A 24,894-nucleotide genomic window follows, 5' to 3' on the forward strand; every position below is an offset into this window, starting at 1 on the left:
CCACTTATAAAGAAAGCATGTATTAGTCTTCTATACCTCTAACTCCCAATCGTTCCCACTAATATTCAAACGTCTTGTCGAGATGGATCTTTGTGAAATGATCTATCAAGTTGTCCTCGATTCAATCTTGACTACTTCTATGTCTAGTCTTTGCACGATATCTAGTATAATATGATACTTCCTATATGTTTAGTATCCTTTTGAGCTCCTGATTTCTTTGAGTTAGATATCCTCCAAAGTTATCATAAAAAATTATGATGATACCGAGAATACTCAGAATCACGTTCAACTATACTAGGAAGGTTCTGAGCAATAAACCAAAATAATTTTTATCCAAAAATTTATTTGCTTCAAATCTTGGCGTGATCATTGTTTTTTCAACCGCCGCCTTCAAGCAATCGCAAAAAATATTTCCATAGATGTTGTCACTTGTTATAAATTGCAACTAAGATGAAGATCAATATATTGAAAATGCAAGCAAGAATTTATTTGGTTCCATTGCAAGAACCTACATCGTGTTACAAAAGAAATGATAATAAACTCAAGAATACTTGGAAACATGTCTTACCATGTAACATACTTTGTAATGCTCTATTTAAAGGTTGTCATATCATTGAATGAAAATCAAGTCAATATAATGTAGTCTCTGTGATTCTTCTAGTTTATTTTATGCATTATTTTCTTTGTCGTGTTTGATTTTCTATGTGTTAGTATAGATCAGCCGAAGGCTTGATATAATCCGGGTATAGCTATTACAATTCTGAGGAGATCAACCTTGTAATCTGATACAGAAGCAAGAACTATAACTACAAACACTAGAAATCGCACCTGAAACACTAAGTAAATGATTAGTAACTTCAAGAAAATTATTAATGCAGTAATATAACCGGATAGAATCAAAGATTAAAGAAGACATTAAATTTTTGATGTGGCTCAAGTTGCACCAGGTAACACACAGATACTATATAACCGGCCGACAATTATCCAGCAGCAACTCCGTTTGCACAAAGCGGAGAAAAAATCGACAGACCGCACCGCAGTCATCAAGGAAAGTCACACTGGAACCCTAGATCCACCACCGCACATCATATACTTAACCAACCGCTTCACACCGGCTCCAAGAACAACACTCAACTCTCGGAGGACCTCCTTCCACCAAGAACCAACAATCAGTCCAAAGTGACAAGACCAGAAACCAGAGGTTTCCACACACAACTCACAACACCTCACACCTTACACTCACACCAGAGATGAAGGAAGAGATGTGAACTCTCAAGACAACATAGAGAGAAGGCATCACAAATCTAAGGGGAAAACCCTAGATCAGAGAAGGAGAAGCAGTTACACGAGAGAGTAGAGAGTGAGAATGAGAGAGAAAAAGTGAGGCGGTTGAGATCCAATGGAGTATATATATGAAAGAGAAACAACACCAATCACATACTGACATGTAGCTAGGATTAGGAGTTGGGTCAAGAAGATGGGTTGTGGATATTGGGCCCGGGACTAATCACTTGGGCCCTCCTGCATATGGGCCACAATTCTACACTATGGAATTAGCTTTACAATCTCGTATCTCTCGTGAATCGCAGCATAGAAAAACTAATATTCTAATCTACATTCTTTGTTCTTGATTACAAGATAGAACATGTAGCTACTTCTTCCCCTCTTGATTTCTGATATGAGAATTGATTGTGTAAAGTTACGAGTTTGGAATTGGGATTGGAGAAGACTGTGGTTTGATCAAATTGATTAATTCTAACAGTACTATTACACTACATGCCCTCTTACATAGGATATGGTAATAAAAAAAAAAGTAATACAACAAAAAAAATCTATTATCCAATTTTTAAATTTCTGAAATTAATAATATTATATTTTCCTTTGTAGCAATTATGTTTCTCGGATAATAGTTCGGGCTTGGTTGAATTCATGCGATTTTACTGATATTTTCTTCGTTAAACTTGTCATATAAATTTTCACACGGAGTAGTGATTGGAGTGGAGAATGAATTTTTTTATTTGTAGTATTAATTAATTTATATATCATTCTTTTTAATAGTATCGATGCACACAAAAAATACACTCTCGAACATCATCATGATTATATGCTACCAAAAAAAAGAATATAATTATCGAATGTAAATGAAAATTAATGACGTTGAAAGGGGCCGAAATATAGATTTATATAGGTTCATGTTCACCTCCATTATTTTTGCAATAAATTACAGTGTGCATTATATCTAAAGTAAACTTCGTTCATTAAAATCATGATAAAAAAATCAAGACATTCTGAAATAATCTAATTAAATTTAAAGGGCATCATTTTGAATTTTTACAAGTAAAAAAGAAGTTAGATATTGCTCAATAAATGATTCACTAAGCTACAAACAAAATATTGTCCTTAATCATAATGGTATTCATTCTATGCAAAATATTAAGGCTTTGTTAAATTACTTTTATTGGAGTATTAAATAATTAGGGAAGAAATGCAGTGTATCTTTATCCTCAACTCTAAAAAGCAAATTCTCGGTATTAATAGTGCACAGTAAAATTAGTTAATAACACTGTTGTTGCCCTCACTATCACGATGTGTTGATGTTCAATGAGCCCAAACAAATTCTTGAATCATGCATATAGCTATTTGTTCCCTATATTTGGTGAAGATTTATAAAATGTGACCACGAAATTTATATTAGTTATACTAGGGTTAATATAATTATCACAATTATTATATCTTTCTTTATTTACAGATAAAGTACATTATTAAGATTGAAGCATATTTGAGTCAAGAAAAGAAGAAAGAAAGAAATTAATGATGCAGGAGGGGTACAAGTTAGAAAGCTGAATTTTACCTGAGCATTATAATGTATTAACTCCTGCTGTTAGTCTTTTCTAATACAGTAAATTAAATTCACCCCTAAATGCAAGCAAATATTAACAGTAAGTCAACATGATAAACATGTGATTGCTCTTTCTCTCTCTCAATTTCTCTTGGTTTCCTCGTAAGAGTCATATATATGCCTAACGCATGTCATTATTGTTTGATTTTGAATTGATAATCACTCCATTGATAATAAATACATAATTAAACATGTGGTTAATCTTACTTACACCCCAAACTTATAGTGTAGCTGTTATAACTCATCTCATTATATTAAATAACAGTATAAAATGTGGCTCCCAATCCTAACTCATTTAACAAGACATGGATAATGGAGATGGTAAAGTTTGCCTTGGCCTCGGCCTCGGCCTCGGCCTCGGATTAGGCTTCCCTCCAAAAAGAGAAGTCCCGCAAAACAAGAACAACACAACAAACGTCTTCTTGTTTTCGATCTCTCCATCCCAATTCATCCAAATAATAGTCATGATCACAGAGATGATGATCGCGACGTTGATTTCTCCATGTGTTATGGCCGGAGAAATTGAGGCTCACTGGGGATCAGACCACCTTGCTTGAGGATAGTTTCAGACAACACACACCACCCTCACACGGTGAATAAATTGAATTTGAAGAATTTCTGCACACACTGTACACAAAATACACACACTATACACTATTTAGTGATTCTCTCTCACATTACTTATTTGCATAAATGGTGGAATCTTGCAGGCCCAAAAACTGTCCCTTGCAGAGAAACTAAATCTCAAGCCAAGACAAGTTGAAGTTTGGTTTCAAAATAGAAGAGCAAGGTCTCTTTCTCTCTTTTAATAGTACTATGTATCCAAGCACAAACACAAATATATTACTTATATTATTTTTATTTATTCTTTTGTGATGCTAAATTAATTTATTGCAGGAGTAAATTGAAGCAAACTGAGGTAGAGTGTGAGGTGTTGAAGAAAAATTGCGAGAGATTAAGCGATGAGAATCGGAGATTGAAGAAGGAGGTGTTGGAGCTACGGTCATCTCTGAAGATAGGAAAGCCGGCAGCGGCGGCGGCGACACCATCACTATAAAAATGGGACAGGTAGGGGCGGCGGAGGAGGTGGTCCTAAGCCAAATGATCAGCGAAAACGGCTCCATAGCTAGGGTTTAACTTTAATTATACAAAAAGAGATACTCACACTGTATATTTTATGTAATGATTAATTATTAACCGAAATTTAATAAATATTTTGCACTGGTGGGACCATCTCTAACCACTAATTTTATTTCTTTTCTGCAATAATTTCTTGCGACTTTAATTTGATTGAGATTACTATTCTATAATCTTGCTCACATCACAATTTGCAATACAATAATTAATTTGATGGATTTCCAAATTTGAGGAACCACAGCTCTCTTCTTGGCAAGGATGTCTTGAGTTGGATTTTAATTTATATTAATACAGTAATATTATTATAGTATACATATTCACCATCTCCGATTCAAGATCATTCTGGAAAAGAAAAAAAATTACGTTATGTATACACTTATTATGAATAGCAAATACCATCTAATAATTCATAAATATTTTGTCATTGTATGCTTTAAGGTTAACTTGGTCATTGGGCAAGTAGAAATTGTTATTTTGAGTGAAAATTTATGATGCAATTGACAAGTTTGTATCTAATCTCAATTAGCTACTAGTTATTTTTCTCATCAGTGTTGAATGTTATTTGTTGTAAATGAATGGATAATGATGTCTCATGTTTAAGTTTATGACAATATGGATTATTCAAGAAATACTACTCCCAAATACTCCTCCATACATGGTATGGGTATGAGGCATAGTACATCATATATAAGCTAGATAATCACTATACATGGTAAGATATTATCTCAATCAAATCTTCCTAATAATGTGGTAAAGATGCTTCGCAATCTTCTCATTCAATACGTGATCTTCTCCTTGATTTTGTAGAATATTCCGGGTCTCTTTCTAACACTCCCCTCAAGTCAAGTGACGGGGTCTCCAAAACTTAACTTGCCCACACTTCTTGGAAATTATTTGCGGAGACGGCCTTAGTCAAGATGTCTGCTAGTTGATCTTCTGATTTTACATAGGGGATCTCACTATCTTCTCCTCAAGATTTTCCTTTATGAAATGTCGATCAATCTCGACGTGTTTCGTTCTGTCATGTTGCACTGGATTCTCTGAAATGCTGATTGCAGCTTTATTATCGCATAACAGCTTGCAAGTCTTCTGTGACTCCAAGTCCAACTCTCTCATCAATCTTCTAAGCCCCAGTATTTCGGTTAAGCCACTTCTAATACCTCGGAATTCAGCCTCGGCACTTGAGAGTGCCACTACCTTCTGCTTTTTACTTCTCCAAGTTACCAAGTTTCCACCAACGAAGGTGAAGTATCCTCCGGTGGATCGTCTGTCCATCAAGTTCCCTGCCCAGTCTGCATCAGTATATCCGCGGATGTCTAGGTGCCCATTCTTCTGAAACAGTACTCCATGTCCGACAGTTCATTTCAAGTATCGTGCCACTCTAAGCGCTGCCTCCCTATGTTCTTCTTGAGGACTGTGCATAAATTGGCTGAGGACTCCTACAGCATAGGCAATGTCTGGCCTAGTATGGGATAAGTAGATGAGTTTCCCAACAAGTCTCTGGTGTCTTCCCCGATCGGTAGGGTTTGCTCCTTTTATGATTTGGAGCCCATGATTCTGAACTATAGGAGTGTCTGCTGGCCTACAGTCCAACATTCCTATCTCTGCCAAGAGATCCAGTATATACTTGCGTTGGCTAATAAAAATCCCTTTTCCAGATTTAAGTACTTCAATCCCGAGGAAGTACTTGAGGTCACCCAGATTCTTCATTTCAAATTTCGCAGCAAGATGCCCCTTTAGTCGATCTATCTCGGCGTCATTATCTCCAGTGATAATCATATCATCCACATAAATTATCAAGCAAGTAATTTTCTCACCTTCTCGTTTGATGAATAGTGTGTGATCAGAACTGCTTTGTTGATACCCATATTTCTTCATCACCTCTGTGAATCTGCCGAACCATGCTCTTGGAGATTGTTTTAAACCCGTATCGGGGTTTTCTTCAACTTACACACCTTCTCTCGCCCGAACTCTTCTGAAAAACCCGGTGGAGCTTCCATGTAAATCGGGTCTTTCAATTCTCCATGAAGAAAAGCGTTAGTGACATCATACTGATGGAGAGGCCAGTCTTTATTTGCCGCTATAGATAGAAGTACTCTTACAGTATTCATTTTGGCAACTGGAGAGAAAGTTTCAGAATAGTCGATACCTTGAGTTTGTGTGTATTCTTTGCCACCAGTCGAGCTTTATATCGTTCAATACTTCCATCTGGTCTCTTTTTGATAGTGAAGACCCATCTGCACCCTACGGTATGCTTCCCTCGTAGTGAACTGATCTCCCATGTGTGATTTCTCTGCAAGGCTTTCATCTCAACCAACATTGCTTCCTTCCAATGTTTGATTTTTATGGCTTCTTCAAATGTTCGAGGTATCTCCTCCTCGTATAGTGCAGTTTGGAATGCCCTTGCCATTTTGGAGATATTAGCTTCAGCAAAGCTTGCTATTGAGTATCTACTTCTTCTTCCTATTCTCTCTGGTGAATATCTCTTGGGAGGGATTCTTCTTGTACTGCGTAGCGGAAGTACGTATTGTCCTGTGTCTTGGTCAATAGTGGTGTCTTCCTCTGTATCAGGGGGGTTAGAAGTACTAATCGTATCCTCAGAAAGTGTGCCAGAGATTACCTCGGATTCCGGTACGGTTGGATCAGAGGATGGCGGCGGAAGCGCTGAAGGCTCGTTTCTGTAGACAAATTCGACTCATGGATGGTACCAACTTGCTCTGGTGGTCCATATCGAAGTGACTTGGCACATGCCACCGAAGGGAGTCGCTTTCTTGGGTCTCCCCCGTCTCTCACTCTCCCCCTGAGTCCCAAGGTGGTAATAGAATTCGTGTTCGAGGAATTTGCAATTCATGGTAGTGGTAATTCTCTTAGTTTTAGGGTCATAGCATCGATAGCCCTTCTGAGTGATCCCATACCCCATAAATACACACTTAATTGCACACGGAGAAAATTTGGTTCTTTCTTGTTTTGGAACGTGTACGTAGATAGTGCAACCGAAAATTTGGGGGGAGAGATAAGGCCGCAGGGATTTGTGTTAAGGTAGCCAGGTGGTCCAAAGGGGTTTTTCGATGTAGTTTTTTGTGGGAAGGCGGTTAGGAGGTAAACAGAAGTAGCTACACTTCAGGCCAAAACATTGGTGGGACTTTGGAATAAAAAAGAAGTGCTCGAGTCATTTCAAGGATGATCATTTTCTTCCTCTCTGCTTGCCTTGGGTTCTTTTACCTGGTCATTTTGGGGTTCCATCTTGAGATTTACCAATAGTGGTTCAGTTTTCTCTGTGACACCGATGTGGGACAGTGAGATATGTTATATAGTTCTTAGTTTTGTTTCTCTTGGCACTCCTGTTTTCAAGTGAAGTTGGAGGGTTTTTGATTTGTCTAATTCTGTAGATCAATTCGGCCCAATTCAAACCCTTCAAGGTGAACCTTGGAGGGGTTGGACTTTCTCTAATCGATTGGACAATCGGCCCAATTTTTTTTCGGTTGATCGTTTGGACCACTTGTGTCCAATTTTTAAGTCCAGATATACTGGCTTCGGTCAGTTTGGTCTGTTTAAATTGGTGTTAAATTTGACCCACAGTCGGCAACCCGCTCTGATACCATGATAGAATCCATGGGTTCCATCTTAAAACCAATTGGTGATAGGAGGAGGGGCCATGAGATTTATATACTAGTTTCAGTATTCTCTTAACACCGATGTAGGACAGTTATATGTTATATTCTTAGTTTCAATTGCCAACGGTATTTATATACTTACAATTTTCACGTGGCAGGAATAATAAAAAAAATATGCCAAATTGTACTAATAGACGTTTCTTAATTCTGTTTTACATGAAATAATCATTTATAATTAATACAACTTCATAAAAATTAAATCGTCATAATATGTAGAAAAATTCGGCCACATATGATCATTCGTTAGTGACACACACTATATTCTTGTCCATTTAGGAGTTGTAGGTAAAAGTGACCATCCACGTTAAGAAATTGAAAATAAGAAAACAAATAAGCTATGAATTGATAGCCTCATATAAAAAAAAACTGGCCGAGCTTAATAATTATACTACTAATAAACAACGATATAGTACTATATTATTCTCGATTTTGGTCCCTCTCACCTTAACAACTAGGCTATCATTACAATTTCTCCTTTTGTTTCATACTTTAATCTTAAGGTTTGTGGCGCATATTTTATATAATGAGGGGGAAATAGTTTGCTTTTAAGTAACAAAAAAAATGATACATGCATTCCTAAAATGAATATATATTAGGACTTAATAAATTAAAAAATTTGAACTTTGCTGTCATATTAGGATTTTACAACTATCTTGATCGTCGGCTATAAATGTAAAAATAAAATTCATTATTGGCAAACAGAAGTATAAAATTTGTTTACTGATCTCTTAAAGTTGATATTATATATTCCACAGATAAAGCATAAATATTATAACCTAATTAAATTAAGATTTGCTGTGTGTAGTTGTATAATTGTAATGTGTGAGACTATAATCAAAATAATTTAAGTTTGGGTCCACATTAATTTACATTTTTCTTTATGTTCATTTGCCTATAAAAAACAGTTTTAAAATTTAGGTTATATCCAGTTTCTATAGTAGTAGTACTAGTAGTCAGTGTTCACAAGGCTAAAATTAATTAATACTTTAAAGGGGTGTTCGGTTTGCAAGATTGTATTCGGGATTAAATTTGTAGTGTGTTTGGTTCATGAGATTCAATCCCACAATTCAATCTTAGATGGATAATCACGGGATAATTAGTCATAGCTAACCTCCTATGACTAAAATAATCTCACAACTAAATCCTAGATTATATTTTGGTATTATTTTATTTTGGAAACCGAACACCATCTTTAGACTAAGTACACTAAAACGTATTAACATTTGACCACGTTTATTAATTCTAATTCTAATTCAAAGTTCAAACTATCATTTTCGGTTACTAATTCTATATTAGCTGCGTAATTATAAGCCTAAAAATATTAATTGTCGTGCATAGTAGCATTAATATTTGTTAGACCAATACTTCATTTCTTTAATTTTGGAAACGCTACTCTTACTTCTCTCGTATAGATACGCATATGTATACGCATACAAGAATGTTCAAACATACGTATTATAATTATTTATAAGTCGCCTTCAATAAAAATAATTAATTGTAATTTACAACGATTCCCCTTGACACACGACACATCATAATTTCTCAAACCAATTATGCAGCTAGAAGCTAGCAGCTAACATCTAGCAACTGGCAAATGAATAAAACTAGTGACATACATGAAACGGAATTTGTTGGGTCAAATTTATTGATATTATATATACAACCAAATGGCTTGTCTTTGTAATGACTAATTGTGAATTAAGCATATTTTGAATGATTAATTAGAAACGAGAACTTATACAATCGAAATATAATTAAAAAACAATTCTCTCGAAAATATCTAAACCACAAGTATTGGACTTATTTTGTGGCTAATAGGCAATTAGACATAATTAAATAAAGATAATAAGGATAAAAAATAATAAACGAGGATTAATTAAGTAGGTAGGGGATTCTAAGGTATTGATTTCATTGACTCTTCAATAATTCAATTTGTAAATCTAACATACAATTATGACTTAACTCAAGTTATTATACTATGACGATCGTTATAATTTTAAACAAATACTCCAGTTGATTATAAATTTGATCCAATTATAAATTGTGACCATGTTACTCCTAATATCCATTGTCATCGCACTTGGTCGCAAATATCATTGGTTATTATTGACTTGACGTTAATAATTCATATGATAAAGCGTTAACACTTCTCTAGAATTTTTGCAAACACAGCGGATGATTAAATTATGGCTAAATAATCAAAAGCAGTAACAAACATGTATTAATAAAGTAAAATGAGATTTGGACTTTAGATAAATAATTAGAAAAACACTTTGAGTCAAATTGTCGCAAAATCTTACTCCCTCCGTCCCGGGCTACTAACTCATTTACTTTTCGGCTCGGAGATTAAGGAATGAGTGTATAGGAAAGTAAAAAATGACGGCTGTAGGTGAAATTTTTTACTAAAAATGGAAAGAGTGCAAGTAACTTGGGACGCCCAAAAAGGAAATAAGTGTGAGTAGTGCTGGACGGATGGAGTATAATTTTATGAGTTTAGTACTCATAGACAAGTAACTTCTAAAAACAAAGGCAGACATGGTAAACATAAAACTAACTAGATAAATCCGAATTGAGAAATCTGTCATCTTCGTCATCTTTGAACTCTTGTCGCGCTTCACTTGATTGGTCCCAGAGCTCTCAAATGATAAGAGGATAAATGAATAGGTGAACTAGGATATTTGTGGAATGGTAGAAACTTCCAAGGCCATCCACAACGCTGTTACTAAACCGTCCCTTAAATTACTATTTGCAGGTCTCACTGTACTTTTTTACCCCACCCCTTAATTAAAGGACAGAACCTGCAACCCTCCATCCCTTAACCGTCCCTTAAATTACTATTCATTCAATTTCATTTTTATTTCCAACCAAATTCAATTAAAAAAACACACTTCATCAAAAATAAAATAAAATTACAATATAAAAAAATACAACTTAAAATTTAAAAAAATAAAAAAGACATAATTAAAATATTAAAAAAATAAAGTGACATAATTTAAAATATAATTTTACAAAAAAAAAAACTACTCTGCCGGCGAATCATCCCCCAGAGGCGGTGGAGGTGCACTGAAGCCGTGAGGAGGCGGAATGCCAAGTTGTGCCGCCATAAACGCAAATCCGTTAAGCCAGGCTTGGTATTTGGCTGGCGTAAAGCGGGAAGTGTCCGCCATTGTGGCTGTCATGTACATGGCCATAAGGGAGTTGGGGGGTCCCCCCGAGCCCGCCTGGCTTGATTCGGCTCTGCACCTCCTCCCTCTATCCGCCTTCGCCGCATTTCTCCCTTGCCGCTGACGGCGCCCACTGGAGGATCCCCAGCATCGTCTGTCGGGGTCTCAACCTCCTGCGAGCCAAACTCTTGTGGCCCGCTGCCCGAACCTCTCACCAGATGAGTATTGACCACTCGCCGTGTGCTTCGTGCGCTTCGACGTCGAGCCTGCGCTGGACCGCACACCGCCGGCCCACCTTTCCTCGTCCTTGAATTGTTTGCCGGTGTCGTCGAAGTAGACCCACAAAGCCGACCTCAGAATGTCGGCTCCCGTGGCTCCGCTTTGGTAATGAGCCGCTTCATTCTTGTGGATGGCGCAGAATCGTTTGACCTCTCTGTCGACTCGGTTAAAGTGAGCGCGGAGCATCTTATATATGCGGCGGCGGGTCTTTTTTCGGCTTAATCTCGTGGTAGGCCTCGGTGACCTTTTCCCAGAAGTACTTCCGAGGTTGTTGATTCCCGACGATGGGATCGTACGAGACGCTGATCCAGGCGTTGTACACCGCCAGCATTTCTTTGGGATCGTACGGAGGCCGGCCTAGATCCCCCTCCTCCTCGGCCTCCGCCCTGGAGCTTCCCCTGCCTTGGCCTCCTCCCCCGCCTCGGCCTTCTTCCGGAGTGGGTTGATACGGATAATCCTCCCGAATCTGGGATAATCCCTGCGAATAACGAGGGGCGGAGGGACGGGCGTATGCATCAACATCAAAATTGGGTGGTTGGTACCCCCCGACGTCGACGAACCCTGGGTGCCCGGCGTCGACCAACCGGAACCACCCAATGTGTTGTACATGCTACCCCAGTCGCCGAACGCGTTGAGATCCCACCTGCCGGAGTTTCCGTCGCCGGACATTTTGTGATGAGATGTTAGATGAAAATTGGAGAGGAAATTGAGATGATTTGAGAAGAATAGATGTGTAGTTCTGTGTGAAATGAGGATGAATTATGAGTATTTATAGAGTAAAAAAAAAGGAAAACGACTATTAACGGTAATATTACAGTTTCACAATTTTTTATTTTTTTTAATTTAATTCGAATTTTTAAAAAAAATTATTGCGTCAGCGCGACGATGCCCATTCGCGGGACTGCGAGTGGGCGTCAGGCATGGTCGGGGAGCGCGCCACGTCCCCTCGGCCCGTGGCAATCCGTCTCGCATTTCGTCACGGCGGAACGGGACGGGTGACGGGTTGGGGACGAGACGGGGCGCGGCAGTGCGTCACGCGGGTGGCCCGTATTCCTCACGGAGGGACGGGACGGTGGCGTGACGCGTTGCAGCGCCCCGTCTCGTCCCCAACTCGTTTCGCGTTCCGTCACGGCATGACGAGTGGCTAGACGTCTCGCCATGCGCCGAGGCGACGTGGCGAGCACCGGCGCCATGCGTGTCGTCCACTCGCCGGCCCGCGAGTGAGCATCGTCACGCTGACGCAATTATTCATTTTTTTTTAAAAAAATTGAATTAAATAAAAAATTAAAAACGGTAATATTACCGTTAATATAGTAGTTTCCTTTTTTTACTCTATAAATACTCCTAATTCATCCTCATTTCACACACAACCACACATCTATTCTTCCCAAATCATCTCCATTTTCTCTCCAATTTTCATCTAACATCTCATCACAAAATGTCCGGCGACGGAAACTCCGGCGGTGGCGGCTCCGGCGGGTGGGATCTCAACGCGTTCGGCGACTGGGGGAGCATGTACAACACATTGGGTGGTTCCGGTTCATCGAAGCCGGGCACCTAGGGTTCGTCGACGCCGGGGGTACCAACCACCCAATTTTGACATGGATGCATACGCCCGTCCCTCCGCCCCGCGGTATTCGCAAGGATTATCCCAGATTCGGGAGGATTATTCCGTTGAACCCACTCCGGAAGAAGGCCGAGGCGGGGGAGGAGGCCGAAGCGGTGGAAGCTCCAGGGCGGAGGCAGAGGCGAAGGCGGATGAGGAGGATCTAGGCCGGCATCCGTACGGCCCCAAAGAAACGCTAGCGGTGTACAACGCCTGAATCAGCGTCTCGTACGATCCCAACGTCGGGAATCAACAACCCCGGAAGTGCTTCTGGGAAAAGGCCACCGAGGCCTACCACCAGATTAAGCCGAAGGGGTCCCGCCGCCGTAAATATAAGATGCTCCACGCTCACTTTGACCGCGTCGACAGAGAGGTCAAACAATTCTGCGCCATCCACAAGAATGAAGCGGCACATTACCAAAGTGGAGCCACAGGAGCCGACATTTCGAGATCGGCTTTGCGGGTCTACTACGACGACACCTGCAAACAACTCAAATATGTCGATGTTTGGGAGGTCGTCAAGGACGAGGAAAGGTGGGCCGGCGGTGTGCGGTCCAGCACCGGCTCGACCTCAAAGCGCACGAAGCACACGGCGAGTGGCCAATACTCGTCTGGTGAGGGCGGTTCGGGCAGCGGGCCACAAGAGTTTGCCTCGCAGGAGGTTGAGACCCCGGCAGACGATGCCGGGGGGTCCTCCCGTGGGCGCCGTCGGCTGCAAGGGAGAAATGCGGCGAAGGCGGCTAGAGGGAGGAGGGGCTAAACCGAATCAAGCCAGGCGGGCTCGGGGGGACCCCCAAACTCCCTTATGGCCATGTACATGACCACCACAATGGCGGACACTTCCCGCATGACGCCCACCCAATACCAAGCCTGGCTTAACGGAATTACGTTTATGGCAACACAACTTGGCATTCCGCCTCCTCACGGCTTCAATGCACCTCCACCGCCTTTGGGGGATGATTCGCCGGCGGAGTAGTTTTTTTATTTTCTATAAAATTGTATTTTAAATTATGTCATTTTTATTTTTTTAGAATTTTAATTATTTCTTTTTTATTTTTTTGAATTTTAAGTTGTATTTTTATTTTATGTTGTAATTTTATTTTATTTTTAATGAAGTGTGTTTTTTTAATTGAATTTGGTTGGAAATAAAAATAAAAAATGAAATTGAATGAATAGTAATTTAAGGGACGGTTAAGGGACGGATGGTTGTAGGTTCCGTCCCTTAGTTAAGGGATGGAGTAAAAAAATACAGTGGGCCCGCGAATAGTAATTTAAGGGACGATTTAGTGACAGCGTTGTGGATGGCCTAAGATGTGTAAACCTAAGCCCTAGGCTCCTTTTCCCAAAAACCGGTTCATAATGATATTTTTTGTTGGATTTTGTTACTATAAATCTATTGATGTTACAGGTTCATCAGATTAGATTGTGTAATCAGATTTTAGTTAGACTTTTAATAATCAGATTCAAGGTTCTGTAATTTTTGTTAATCAAGAGCAGTTGTTATCAGGTTCTTAGCGTGTTATCAAGTTCTAACCGTGGTATCATATCGTGTTGTTATAGTGTCATGTAATGTATGTATTGTTATCGTGTCGTGTTGGCCCAATGTGGTTCATGTTGTTAACGGATTCGTGTCGGGTTCTTGTCATATTCGGTTTGAAGATAGCAACTCGGGTTCATGTTTGGGTTTTAGATTTTCTTAATAGGTCGTGTTCATGTTTGTCCTTATTGGGTCGGATCGTTAATAGATTGACCCGATATTAACCCAACACGTACGATTTGCCACCCCTTACGTCTCTCACTTGATATTAATATCACATTTTCCCTTTGTGTTTTTTCCCTCACCTTTTCTTGTCTTAATAATCAATATTAACTTTCTTCTCTTTACTAGAAATGAATAGTAATTCATTAAACGCATTATTCAATAGGAAAGGCGAGTGAGTCCCAATTTGGTCCAACTTAATATCCATATTGCCGATGTACTAGTCACCTAACTCATGTTGAGAGAGTTAGATAATTAATGACCAACATCATTCCATCCAAAATCGATTAATGAAAACGAGTTTCATAATTGAACAGCGAAAAGCTTTCTACCATATGCAAATCCATTTTTAAAGTAAGCGCTTGTATTAAACGCCAATTCTGCCTTTGGTTTTAGCGTGAGTCTCGCTTATGCAAAAGCGAGGATACTATTGGCGTTAACTAGTATCCTCGCTTTTGCATAAGCAAGACTCACGATTAAAACCAAAGGCAAAATTGGTGTTTAATGCAAGCGCTTTCATTGAGGTTAAATATGTCATTGTCTGTTTATCATGTTAACTAGGACTTAATTTTTTTTTACTTCCTCCGTCCATACTAGATGCCACATTTTTCTTTCTAGTTGTCCCACAAAAGATGTCACATTTCCTTTTCTTGGAAAAACTTCTCTCACACATTAATATAAATATATTATTTTTTCTCCCCACCTAACAACATCTCCTAAAATTACGTGTTATTCTTCAACTATGTCATCTATTATGGGACGGAGGAAGTACTAGTTTTTCCATTTAGGCCGCCCACAAAATTAGACAAAGTCTAAGAGCATCTCCAATAGCAGCGAGCGAGCCGGCTAGCCGCCGGTCCGCTCGCAGAACCATTGGAACCGGCGAGCGCCATTTCGGCGAAAAAATCGGCTAGCGCTGGCCGATTCGCGAGCGCTCGCCAATGCGTTCGCCGGTCCGCTCGCCGCCATTGCAGGCTCAGGACCGGCGAGCGTTCGGAGAGCGAATTTTTTTTTTTTTTAAATTTTCGAAACACTATATATACACGATTTGCACGTCATTTTCATTCACACCACTTGTTTTAACGAGTACTCTCTCTATCTTAATTTCTGTACAAGATCAATAACGCGAAATGGAGAACAACAACGAAGGTACTCCAGTGACGAGCTGGTCTCAAACTCCCCCGGTACCCGTGGGAGGTGGATGGGGTCCGATGCCCGGGTACTACAACATGTACCCGTGGCAGCAGATGATGCCCGGGATGGCAACCGGGGGGAGTATGCCGGGGGGTTTACCGTTATGCCGGGGTAGACACCCAGGATGCAGATGATGCCGGGGTGGGGTCCCGGGATGCAGATGATGCCGGGAGGGGTACCGGCGACGCAGGGGACGCTGGGGGGGTACCGGCGACACAGGGGATGCCGGGGGGGAAAACGTCTATCGCCCCAGTTTTGATTTTTCGACTGATTCACATCGACCCCAACGGAGGCGCAGTTCACGCAATATGAGACTTTCTCCTTAGAGGAGTTGGGGTTTGATCTTCTCGGTGTTCCGGAAACTCCGTTCAAACGGGGGGAGTAGGGTGGGGTCGGGGCCCCGCAAAGAAGAAGGGCAAGGGGAAGGACAAGAGGGTCGGCCAGTCGTCGCGGCCGGTTGAGGACGACCCCTCGGTGCAGAGTAAGTGGACGGACGCGGAGAATGTCGCGCTTTCCAAGGCGTGGGTTAGTGTCTGTGATGATCCTCTGACTTCGAACAATCAGAGAATCGTCAACATGTGGACCAAAATTGTTGCAGCCTACATGAGATTTTGTCCGGAGGGGAGGCCGCGCACCAGGGAGGAGTGCCGGAAGGGGTGGGACCGAATCAGGGCTGGGGTCTCCCAATTTTCGGGCTTGTACGCCAACGCCCTCCGCATGCAGAGCAGTGGCCAAACGGAGGATGACTGCATGAGGATAGCGGAGAAAGTCTTCCCCCAGCCCGGGTTGTATAAGGAGTTCACCTACTGGAACTGCTACGAGGTGTTGAACGACTCCGAGAAGTTCCGGGCAGGTGTCGACGCAGGCTGGCCGAAGAAGCAACGACTGAACTATACCGGTGATTACAGCGGCAGCAGCGGCGGTTCCTACGACCTCCCCGAGGATGCGGAGGAGCTCCCGTCCCCGCCATCGTTCGCTCGCCGAACTCGCCCGGTTGGTCAAGGCGGGCGCAACGGGAGGCGGGGGAGGGGGAGGGGGGGCGCCGGGGGGTCCCAGGAGGTACAGTCGGCATCCCCTCTTGGCCAATCGACAGAGGATCTCAAATTCTTCGCGCGTCAACAAACGCGCGCTCAGATGGCCAAGACGTTAGCCGAATGGCAGACGGCGACGGACCCGAGGAGAAGAGTTTTCTTCACGCAATGCTCGTGAGCATGCGTGACGATTTGAAGACCGGGGGGCACCGGGGGTTCCGGCGGATACGGAGGCGGCGGCGACGATGAAGGTGGCGAGGGGGGCGACGGAGACGAGGAGTGAGGCGGAGGTCGTGTTTTTTTTAAAATAATGTAATTTTTTTTTAATTAATGTATTTTTTATTGTACTTTTTTAATTTAAATAATATTATTGAATTTTTCCGTATCTGTGTCGTACATTTAATTTCTTATTTTGTGTGATTGTCAATTATTTGTTTTATATAATTAGGGGTGATGTGGCTAGGCTATTGCTGGACTATTGTTGAGCTATTTGCTTGTCCTGATGATGTGGCAGGAGGATTATTAGTGCTGATGATGTGGCAGGAGGAGTTTGTGGTTGGGCTATTGCTGGGTGAAAGCCACTGGAGATGCCCTTACAAGAAAAGTTTTGAACAAACCCACACCACTAATAATATGGACCACACAATCCACTAACACTAACTTCAACTACATTTTTCCTTGCTCTCTTACTTTTTCCTATTTCTCTCTTACTTTACCAATTCCACATTAAAACTCCTATCATATACAACTTTGTCACTTTTTGGGGGACGAGGGATTACTACCTTGCGTGTCCAACGTCAAAGTTTCGTATCAGCAAATACTTCCTTGTGAAACAAACCAACACTCGTATTACTATATCAACCACAATCAAGTTACTATATCTGGTTTGATATATCATTGCAAACATTATGCTAGCATTAATTAATTGGTAGTCTTCGGGCTGCAGAATCGTTTGAATGGATTGTTATCAGGTTGTGTTGACATTATCTACCCGAACAAAACTTGTAAGTGAACTATTGACCAAGGACGACCTGATACATTCAAGCCCCAACACAACCTTTCACAAATCGAATCTGTTATCCATATGATCATATTCGTGTTGACATGAGTCACACATGACACAAACCCAACATGGCACAACAACCACACGATAAGTCGATAACTACACAATACGATTCATGCTTCTTGTAGAGGAGATATGACACATTGACGACAGCATGGTGGTGATGGGCGTAGCGGTGGTGACAAGGAATAGAGACAATGATGAAGACATGGAATAGAATGGATGAGGCATATGAAAAATGTGAAAACAAAAACCTAACTCTAACTCTTAAAAAATTAAAAAGTGAATAAAATAATTAAAATGATAACATCAATTATTAATGGGGCTATACAAATCACTCATACTCAACCTGAAATCATCGTGTCCTTATTTTGTTGGGTTGACCTAATAAGGACACGGACATGAAAAAGCTTGACATTAACCCATTAATATTGTTCGCGTCGGTATTTGTATCATGTCAAAATATACCAACCCTATTTTCCACTATTGAAAATTAGCAATTTAGCATTATCAAATTATAGGAAGTGACTATACTATTTCTACCGCTCCAAATTCTTTTATTCAAATCTATTCATTCTTACTATCAAAACTTCCCAGACCTAACATAGATGCTTGGGCCACCAATAATCGAGAACCCAGATTCTTAGATCTTAGCGTATATTTTATCTCACGGAAGAGTGAGTACGAAGGCATTGAGAGACTAAGAGAAAAAATGCAGAGTAATCTTAAACTAGGAAGAAGCAAAAATGGTAGTCCAATATTTCCAGTTGGATTTTGAAGTTTTTGGGGTGAAACAGTTCTTGTGCAATTTGTAGTTCAAATATAGCAGTCAGTATTAGATCAGCGCCTAGTTCGCACTACTTGGAAGGAACCAATACAACATCCAAATTTTCTACACAAACTGCAGGATAAGCAAAAGAGCAGGAAATAGTAGGATAAGTAGCAGTAACTCGCCACATATTGAATGTTTACCTGCTAACTCATGTTTCAATAGGGTTGGCAAAAGGTACAAACGGATAGAGTACTGTCTCAAAGTTCATCCTCCCCACACTATCAATGCCTAGAAGTTTTGCGAGCTCTCCATTTCCGTATGCTTCGACTGTATCTGCAACAAATTCGCATGTTTTACAAAATAATAGCTAATCTAGTTTCATGGGAAGAAATCGAATTAGGAGGAGAAATAGTCACCATCCACAGAGCCTCCAAATGTTTCCCGTTTATAAAAACCTGCGGCACAGTTCGCCTCCCCACAATCTTACTCAAAGCATCTTGAATTTTTCCTCCATCATCTGCAAACCATCAGTAGATTTACAAAGAATGAAACACATAATGACCCTTCATAGTTGCTGACGTCCTAATTTCATAGAGTTAAAAAAAGATAGGAGCATGCAGTGGAACAAGTTTGAGAGAAATGTGTATGGAATAACAAATAATGCTTTGCTAGTGCCTCATTTTCAATAGTTATTCTCTCTTCAAAAATGATAACGGAAAGCTTGTGAACAAGAACCCTCTCCGTCGAGTTCCACAACATACGGCTCCTGCTTCAGCTCCTTGAAGACTGCTTTAGCTCTTCTACAATATCTATATAGCAGTGATAAAAAAGCAGAAACAAAAATTAACATAATATTCCTACAGATTGATAGGCAACAGCTTAAATGACGAACAGTTTTACCACAGATATGGAAAAGAATTTTCTAATTCATTATAAGCTCAGTAGCACAGTTAATAGGAAGAAGAAATCAATACAGTAGAACAACATAAATAGTTCCTAGGTATTGATCACCTAGTTTCACTCAGATTAGTACGTCTGATTTACTTAAACTGATACCCTACTTCATTCATCCAAAACATTTATTTTAAATCAGAAATATATGTATATGAACTCAGCAATCATCATACATCAACCTCCCCAACCACCCCCCATCCCCAACCACCCCCATCCCAAAAAAAACAAGAGGATGAAGAATGGATTTGGAAATTGCAATGACACTTTACACTCTGGTCCTGATCCCTAACCTTCAACAACCAATGAAAGATAACTACATCCAGCAAAATCTGCTGATCCTATTGAAATAGTCTGAAATAGTGATTTTCAGTCCTGACATTATTGTATACCCACACACAAGATTCCACAATCAAACAAAAAAAAGTTCAGTTTGTTTGGGAATTCATATGAAAAATCACATCTCTCTAGAAAAAAGATCTTGGATAATACTCCACATGATACTAGAGCCAATTAACATAGTTTGCCGTCTACAATTGATATTGCTTCTTAATTTCACATGATCTCAGTTAGCAATTCCATTGACTATATGATAAGAAATTTGTGTTTTATACCTTAAGCAAAAAATCCTTTAAAGAAAAAACAAACAAAAATCTAATGAGAAATAAGAATAAGGAGCCTGAGCACTAATCTATTAGCCAAAATCCCTACATTGTATTCATAAGTAAACAATGGTCGAGAAAAGCCGATTCAGAATGAAAAATCCAATATTCCAATTCACATACTAACAACATCAAATCACTATTTCCCAAACAGAATGATAAATTACGGTCAACTTTCCAAATTTAAATCCTTTTACACCAAAAATTTCTTCATCGACATCAAGTAAAAGAAAACCAATTCTACCAAATTTTTAGAGGAATAAGAATACCTAATTATTAAAAAAGAGTTCACTCATCAAATAATTAATTACTGTATAAACGAGTTGAATTAAAAACAACATAATACAGGAAAATGAGCTTACGGGCAGTAAGATTGGAGAAGATGACTACGGAATGAGAAGAAATGGTCTTCTTGACAAAAGCAGTTGATGATTTGGGCTTTGCTTCCACGCTGGTGCAGTACGACGCCGTCAAAATGGAAAGCATTAATGTAATCACCGAGACGTATTGCAGAAGTGATACATTTGCTGATGTTGCAGAAGGCGTCGCCATTTTTCAGTACAATCGGAGTTGAACCAGAGGAGGAACGATTCAATTTCAGGGATGTTTGGAAAACCCTTATTTTTAATTTTACCCCTTTCGTTGATTTTGAATTTCGTTTTTATTTGCATTTCCTGTCGATTTTCGGTTTATTTTAATCGATTTAACAAATTTTCCCATACTAAAATAAAACTAAGGCTCATTTCATCTTTCATTCAATTTTTCACCTGATACGTACGTCTCATATTAGTCACAATTCAAACTTTTAATGGGAAATATTTTTTAAATATTGTATATATATTTATTTAAATATATTTATTAAGTCAAATTAAAACAATAAGTATAAATTTAAAAGTTTTATTAGTGAAAGTTAAAAGTTACATTAATTTCAACTTAAATATTACATTATAAAATTGAAAAACGAAGCGTAGTCTGAATTATTGCTAGATTTTTTTATCAAGAAACTTGATCAATGGGTCATGGTGTTAGCAATCAAGGTTGTACATCACTGTTTGTGTCTATGTAAATCGTTATGGTGTAGTTTTTGATCAAGACACATTATCCAATCTTATTAAAGGTGGGTGTAAAGAAACAGAATCGAAAGCTTCACAAGAACAAGAAAGATGGAGAGAAATCTTATTGAATCTGAATTGGAAAGCTTTGTTGATTACACTATGACATGAACCCTATTTTTCAGCTAAGAAGAAGTAAAAATTAATCATCAACTAACTTGTTGATCTAACAGCCACAATACAATCTATCAACTATACAAATCTACAGACAAGATTAAACTCTCATTTAAACATTCCCTAAATTCTCTAAGTATTGGGCTGAGTGCTGTTGGGCTGACTTGATCAGGTTGGGCTGACTTGAGCATACTCTAAAAATCTCTACCTTGCTCAAGTAGCTCCAACTCCATCCTGCAAGAAAATTAATCTCATGCATTGCTCCACCTTCTCTCTTGACAAAGCTTTGGTTAACATATCAGCTGAGTTTACAGCAGTATCTACTTTGAACACCTCCACCTCACCCTCTTCTATCTTCTCTCTGATGAAGTGCAAACGAACATCTATATGCTTGCTTCGTTCATGGAATACCTGATGTTTTGCAAGGTATATAGCACTGCTATTGTCACAACCAATAGCTATAGATTTTTGTACAACTCCAAGCTCAGCAGCCAGCCCCTTTATCCAGAAACTCTCTTTGACTGCTGCTGTCAAGGCAAGATATTCTGCCTCTGTTGTTGATAATGCAACATCGTTTTGAAGACTTGACTTCCAACTGATTGCGGATCCAAACATGGTGAACACATACCCTGACTGAGATCTCTTGTTATCTACATTGCTAGCAAAATCTGAGTCAGAAAAACCCATTAGAGCATTTCCCCATTCCAGCCACTGCTTCCTTCATACAATATTCCCATATTTGTAGCTCCCTTTATGTATCTCGGGAGCCATTTTAGAGCTGCCCAGTGCTCTTTTCCATGTTCAGACATAAACCTGCTAGTCAAGCTCACAACATGAGCAATGTTCGGCCTTGTACAAATCATGGCATACGTCACACGCCTATGATGTTGGCATATGAGATGAGCTCCATTTCCTTTCTTTCCTTCTCATTCTTTGGTTTTTCATCCACTGACAATTTAAAATGTTGTGTCAATGGTGTAGCTGTCTCTCTAAGGTTATCAACTTTGAACCTCTTCAATATATAGTCAGACTGGCCCAGCCAGATGTTTCCAAGCTTCCTATCTCTGATTATATTTATCCCAAGAATTTTCCTTGTAGGTCTAAGATCTTTCATGTCAAAGCCTTACCTTAGATCATCTTTTACTTGCTGCACTTCCTTAATACTAGATCCAACCACAAGCATATCTTCTACATATAGGAACAAATAAGCCACTTGCACTCCACCTTTTTTCTTGAAGTAGACACAAGAGTCATACTTGGATCTAGTGAAGCCACATTTCAGCATATGTGCATTGAACTTCTTATGCCCCTGTCTGCTAGCTTGCTTCAACCCATAAATACTTTTATTTAGCTTGCAAACTTTCATTTCCTCTCCAGGTTTTGCAAAGTCTTCAGGCTGCACCATGTATATGGTCTCCTCTAGATCTCCATTCAAAAATGTTGTTTTGATATCTAGCTGTTCAAGTTCTCAGTTTCTGTTTGCCACAACTACCATCAGCATCCTAATAGAGCTATGCTTTACAATAGGTGAGAATATCTCATTGTAATCAATACCATATTCCTGGCTGAAGCCTCTTGCAACCAACCTGACCTTATATCTGACAAAGCTATCTACCTCTAGTTTTCTTTTGAAAATGCATTTGCAAGTGACCAACTTTCTTCCTTCCACTTTATCCACCAGACTCCATGTTCTATTTTTCATCAATGAATCAATTTCCTCATTCATAGCCTGCAACCACTTATCTTTATCCTTGCTTGCCATAGCTTCTTTGTATGTTAATGGCTCTTCAAGCTCCAGCTGCTCTGCAACAGTTAGAGCATAAAATATCATCTCATAGTCAAAAAATCTGGCAGGAAGTCTTGTTGTTGTTCTCTTGAACCTGTCTCTAGCCAGCTGATAATTTGTTAAATCCTCAGCTGCACTATCTTGCTGATGAGTCCCTACATCTGATTCAACATCCTCATCAGTGCCCAACTCTTCATTCTCAGCACTTTTCTCATGTACACCCGGACCTTGAGCTCCATTTGCATCAACACCAGACTCCACCTCAAAATCATTACTATCACTAGCAACAATTCTGACACCATCAGAGGCATTTCCCTTGTTGAGATAAGGCATCTCATTTTCCAAGAATATCACATCTCTACTGATCAGAATCTTGTGATTGTAAGGCTCTATACACCAGAGCCTATAACCTTTGACCCTCTTTTGATATCCCAGCATTACACACATCAATGCCCTAGGATCCAATTTCTCTTGCTTCACATGAGCAAAGGCTAAGCCAAGATCTTCAAATCAAAATAACTTGAATGCCTCCCATACCATCTGAAATCTGGTGTGTCGCCATTAATAGAGGATGATGGACACTTATTCATTAAGTGTACTGCAATAGAAGCAGCCCCCCCAGAATTTCTTTCCTAAACCAGAAGAGAAAATCACTCATCTAACTCTTTCAACTATAATTCTGTTAGCTCTTTCTGCCACCCCATTTTGTTGGGGATTCAAGGCAACTGTCATGTGTCTTTTAATTCCCCTTTGTTTACAGAAATTATCAAACTCTTTAGACAAATACTCAAGCCCATTATCAGTCCTTAGGCACTTCACCTTACAACATTTCTCCAATTCAACTTTAGTACACCACTCCTTAAACCTTCCAAAAGCTTCTGGTTTTTCTTTTAGAATATAAATCCAAGTTTTCCTCGAATAATCATCAATCAAAGACATGTAATATCTACCTCATCCTATGGTACTCATTGAACCAGGCCCCACAAATCACTATGTATATACTCTAGAGGTGAGGTAGAATTATGTTTACCTGTGGGGTATGGGAGCTTCTTTGCTTTCCCTCGGATGCAATCTTGGCATGGATGTATTTCTTGTGTTTCATCAGCAGAGATAACTTGTTTCTTCACTAATTCTTTCACACTGCCCATCGCTGGATGGCAAAGCCTTTCATGCCACAGCTTTATGCTGGCTGATTTCACTAGGTTCAGCTCATCCTTTTGAATCTTAATGACAGATGCATAAAGATAATAAAGGCTTCCTCTGCTCTCAGCTGCCATGACCATACTATCTCCCTTTTTCACCAACATCCTCCCACCAGAAGAAAAGAAACAACAACCTTTTAGTTCCAATGACCCCAATGATATCAAATTTCTTTTAACTTCTGAAATGTATCTGACATCTTGTAGTACCTTTACTTATTGATCTTGCATTTTTAATCTGCTGGATCCAACTCCTTTGATACTACATACCTGATTGTTCCCCAAAGTTACTATACCAGAAGCATCATTAATCTGCTCAAACCAATCCAGATTGAGACATATGTGGAAGCTACAACCACTGTCCATGATCCAAGAAGCCACATCTATAGTTTCCATCACATTCAAGGCCTCTGCTACTTCATTTGATTCAACACAGTCAGAAGTATTTGCACCTTGATTTCCAGATGTTGCTAGCTTCTTCTTCCACCTGAA

General features: G+C 39.8%; 2 pseudogenes; one reads left to right on the forward strand and one right to left on the reverse strand.

Annotated features, from left to right (window-relative positions):
- Positions 1-3,226: 3,226 nt before the first annotated feature.
- On the forward strand, positions 3,227-4,120 carry LOC121788832 (annotated as a pseudogene).
- A 14,578-nt stretch (positions 4,121-18,698) lies between these two features.
- Positions 18,699-20,843, reverse strand: LOC121788834 (annotated as a pseudogene).
- Between the last annotated feature and the right edge of the window lie 4,051 nt (positions 20,844-24,894).

Source organism: Salvia splendens, unplaced genomic scaffold, assembly GCF_004379255.2.
Source record: "Salvia splendens isolate huo1 unplaced genomic scaffold, SspV2 ctg1159, whole genome shotgun sequence".
Taxonomy (NCBI): domain Eukaryota; kingdom Viridiplantae; phylum Streptophyta; class Magnoliopsida; order Lamiales; family Lamiaceae; genus Salvia; species Salvia splendens.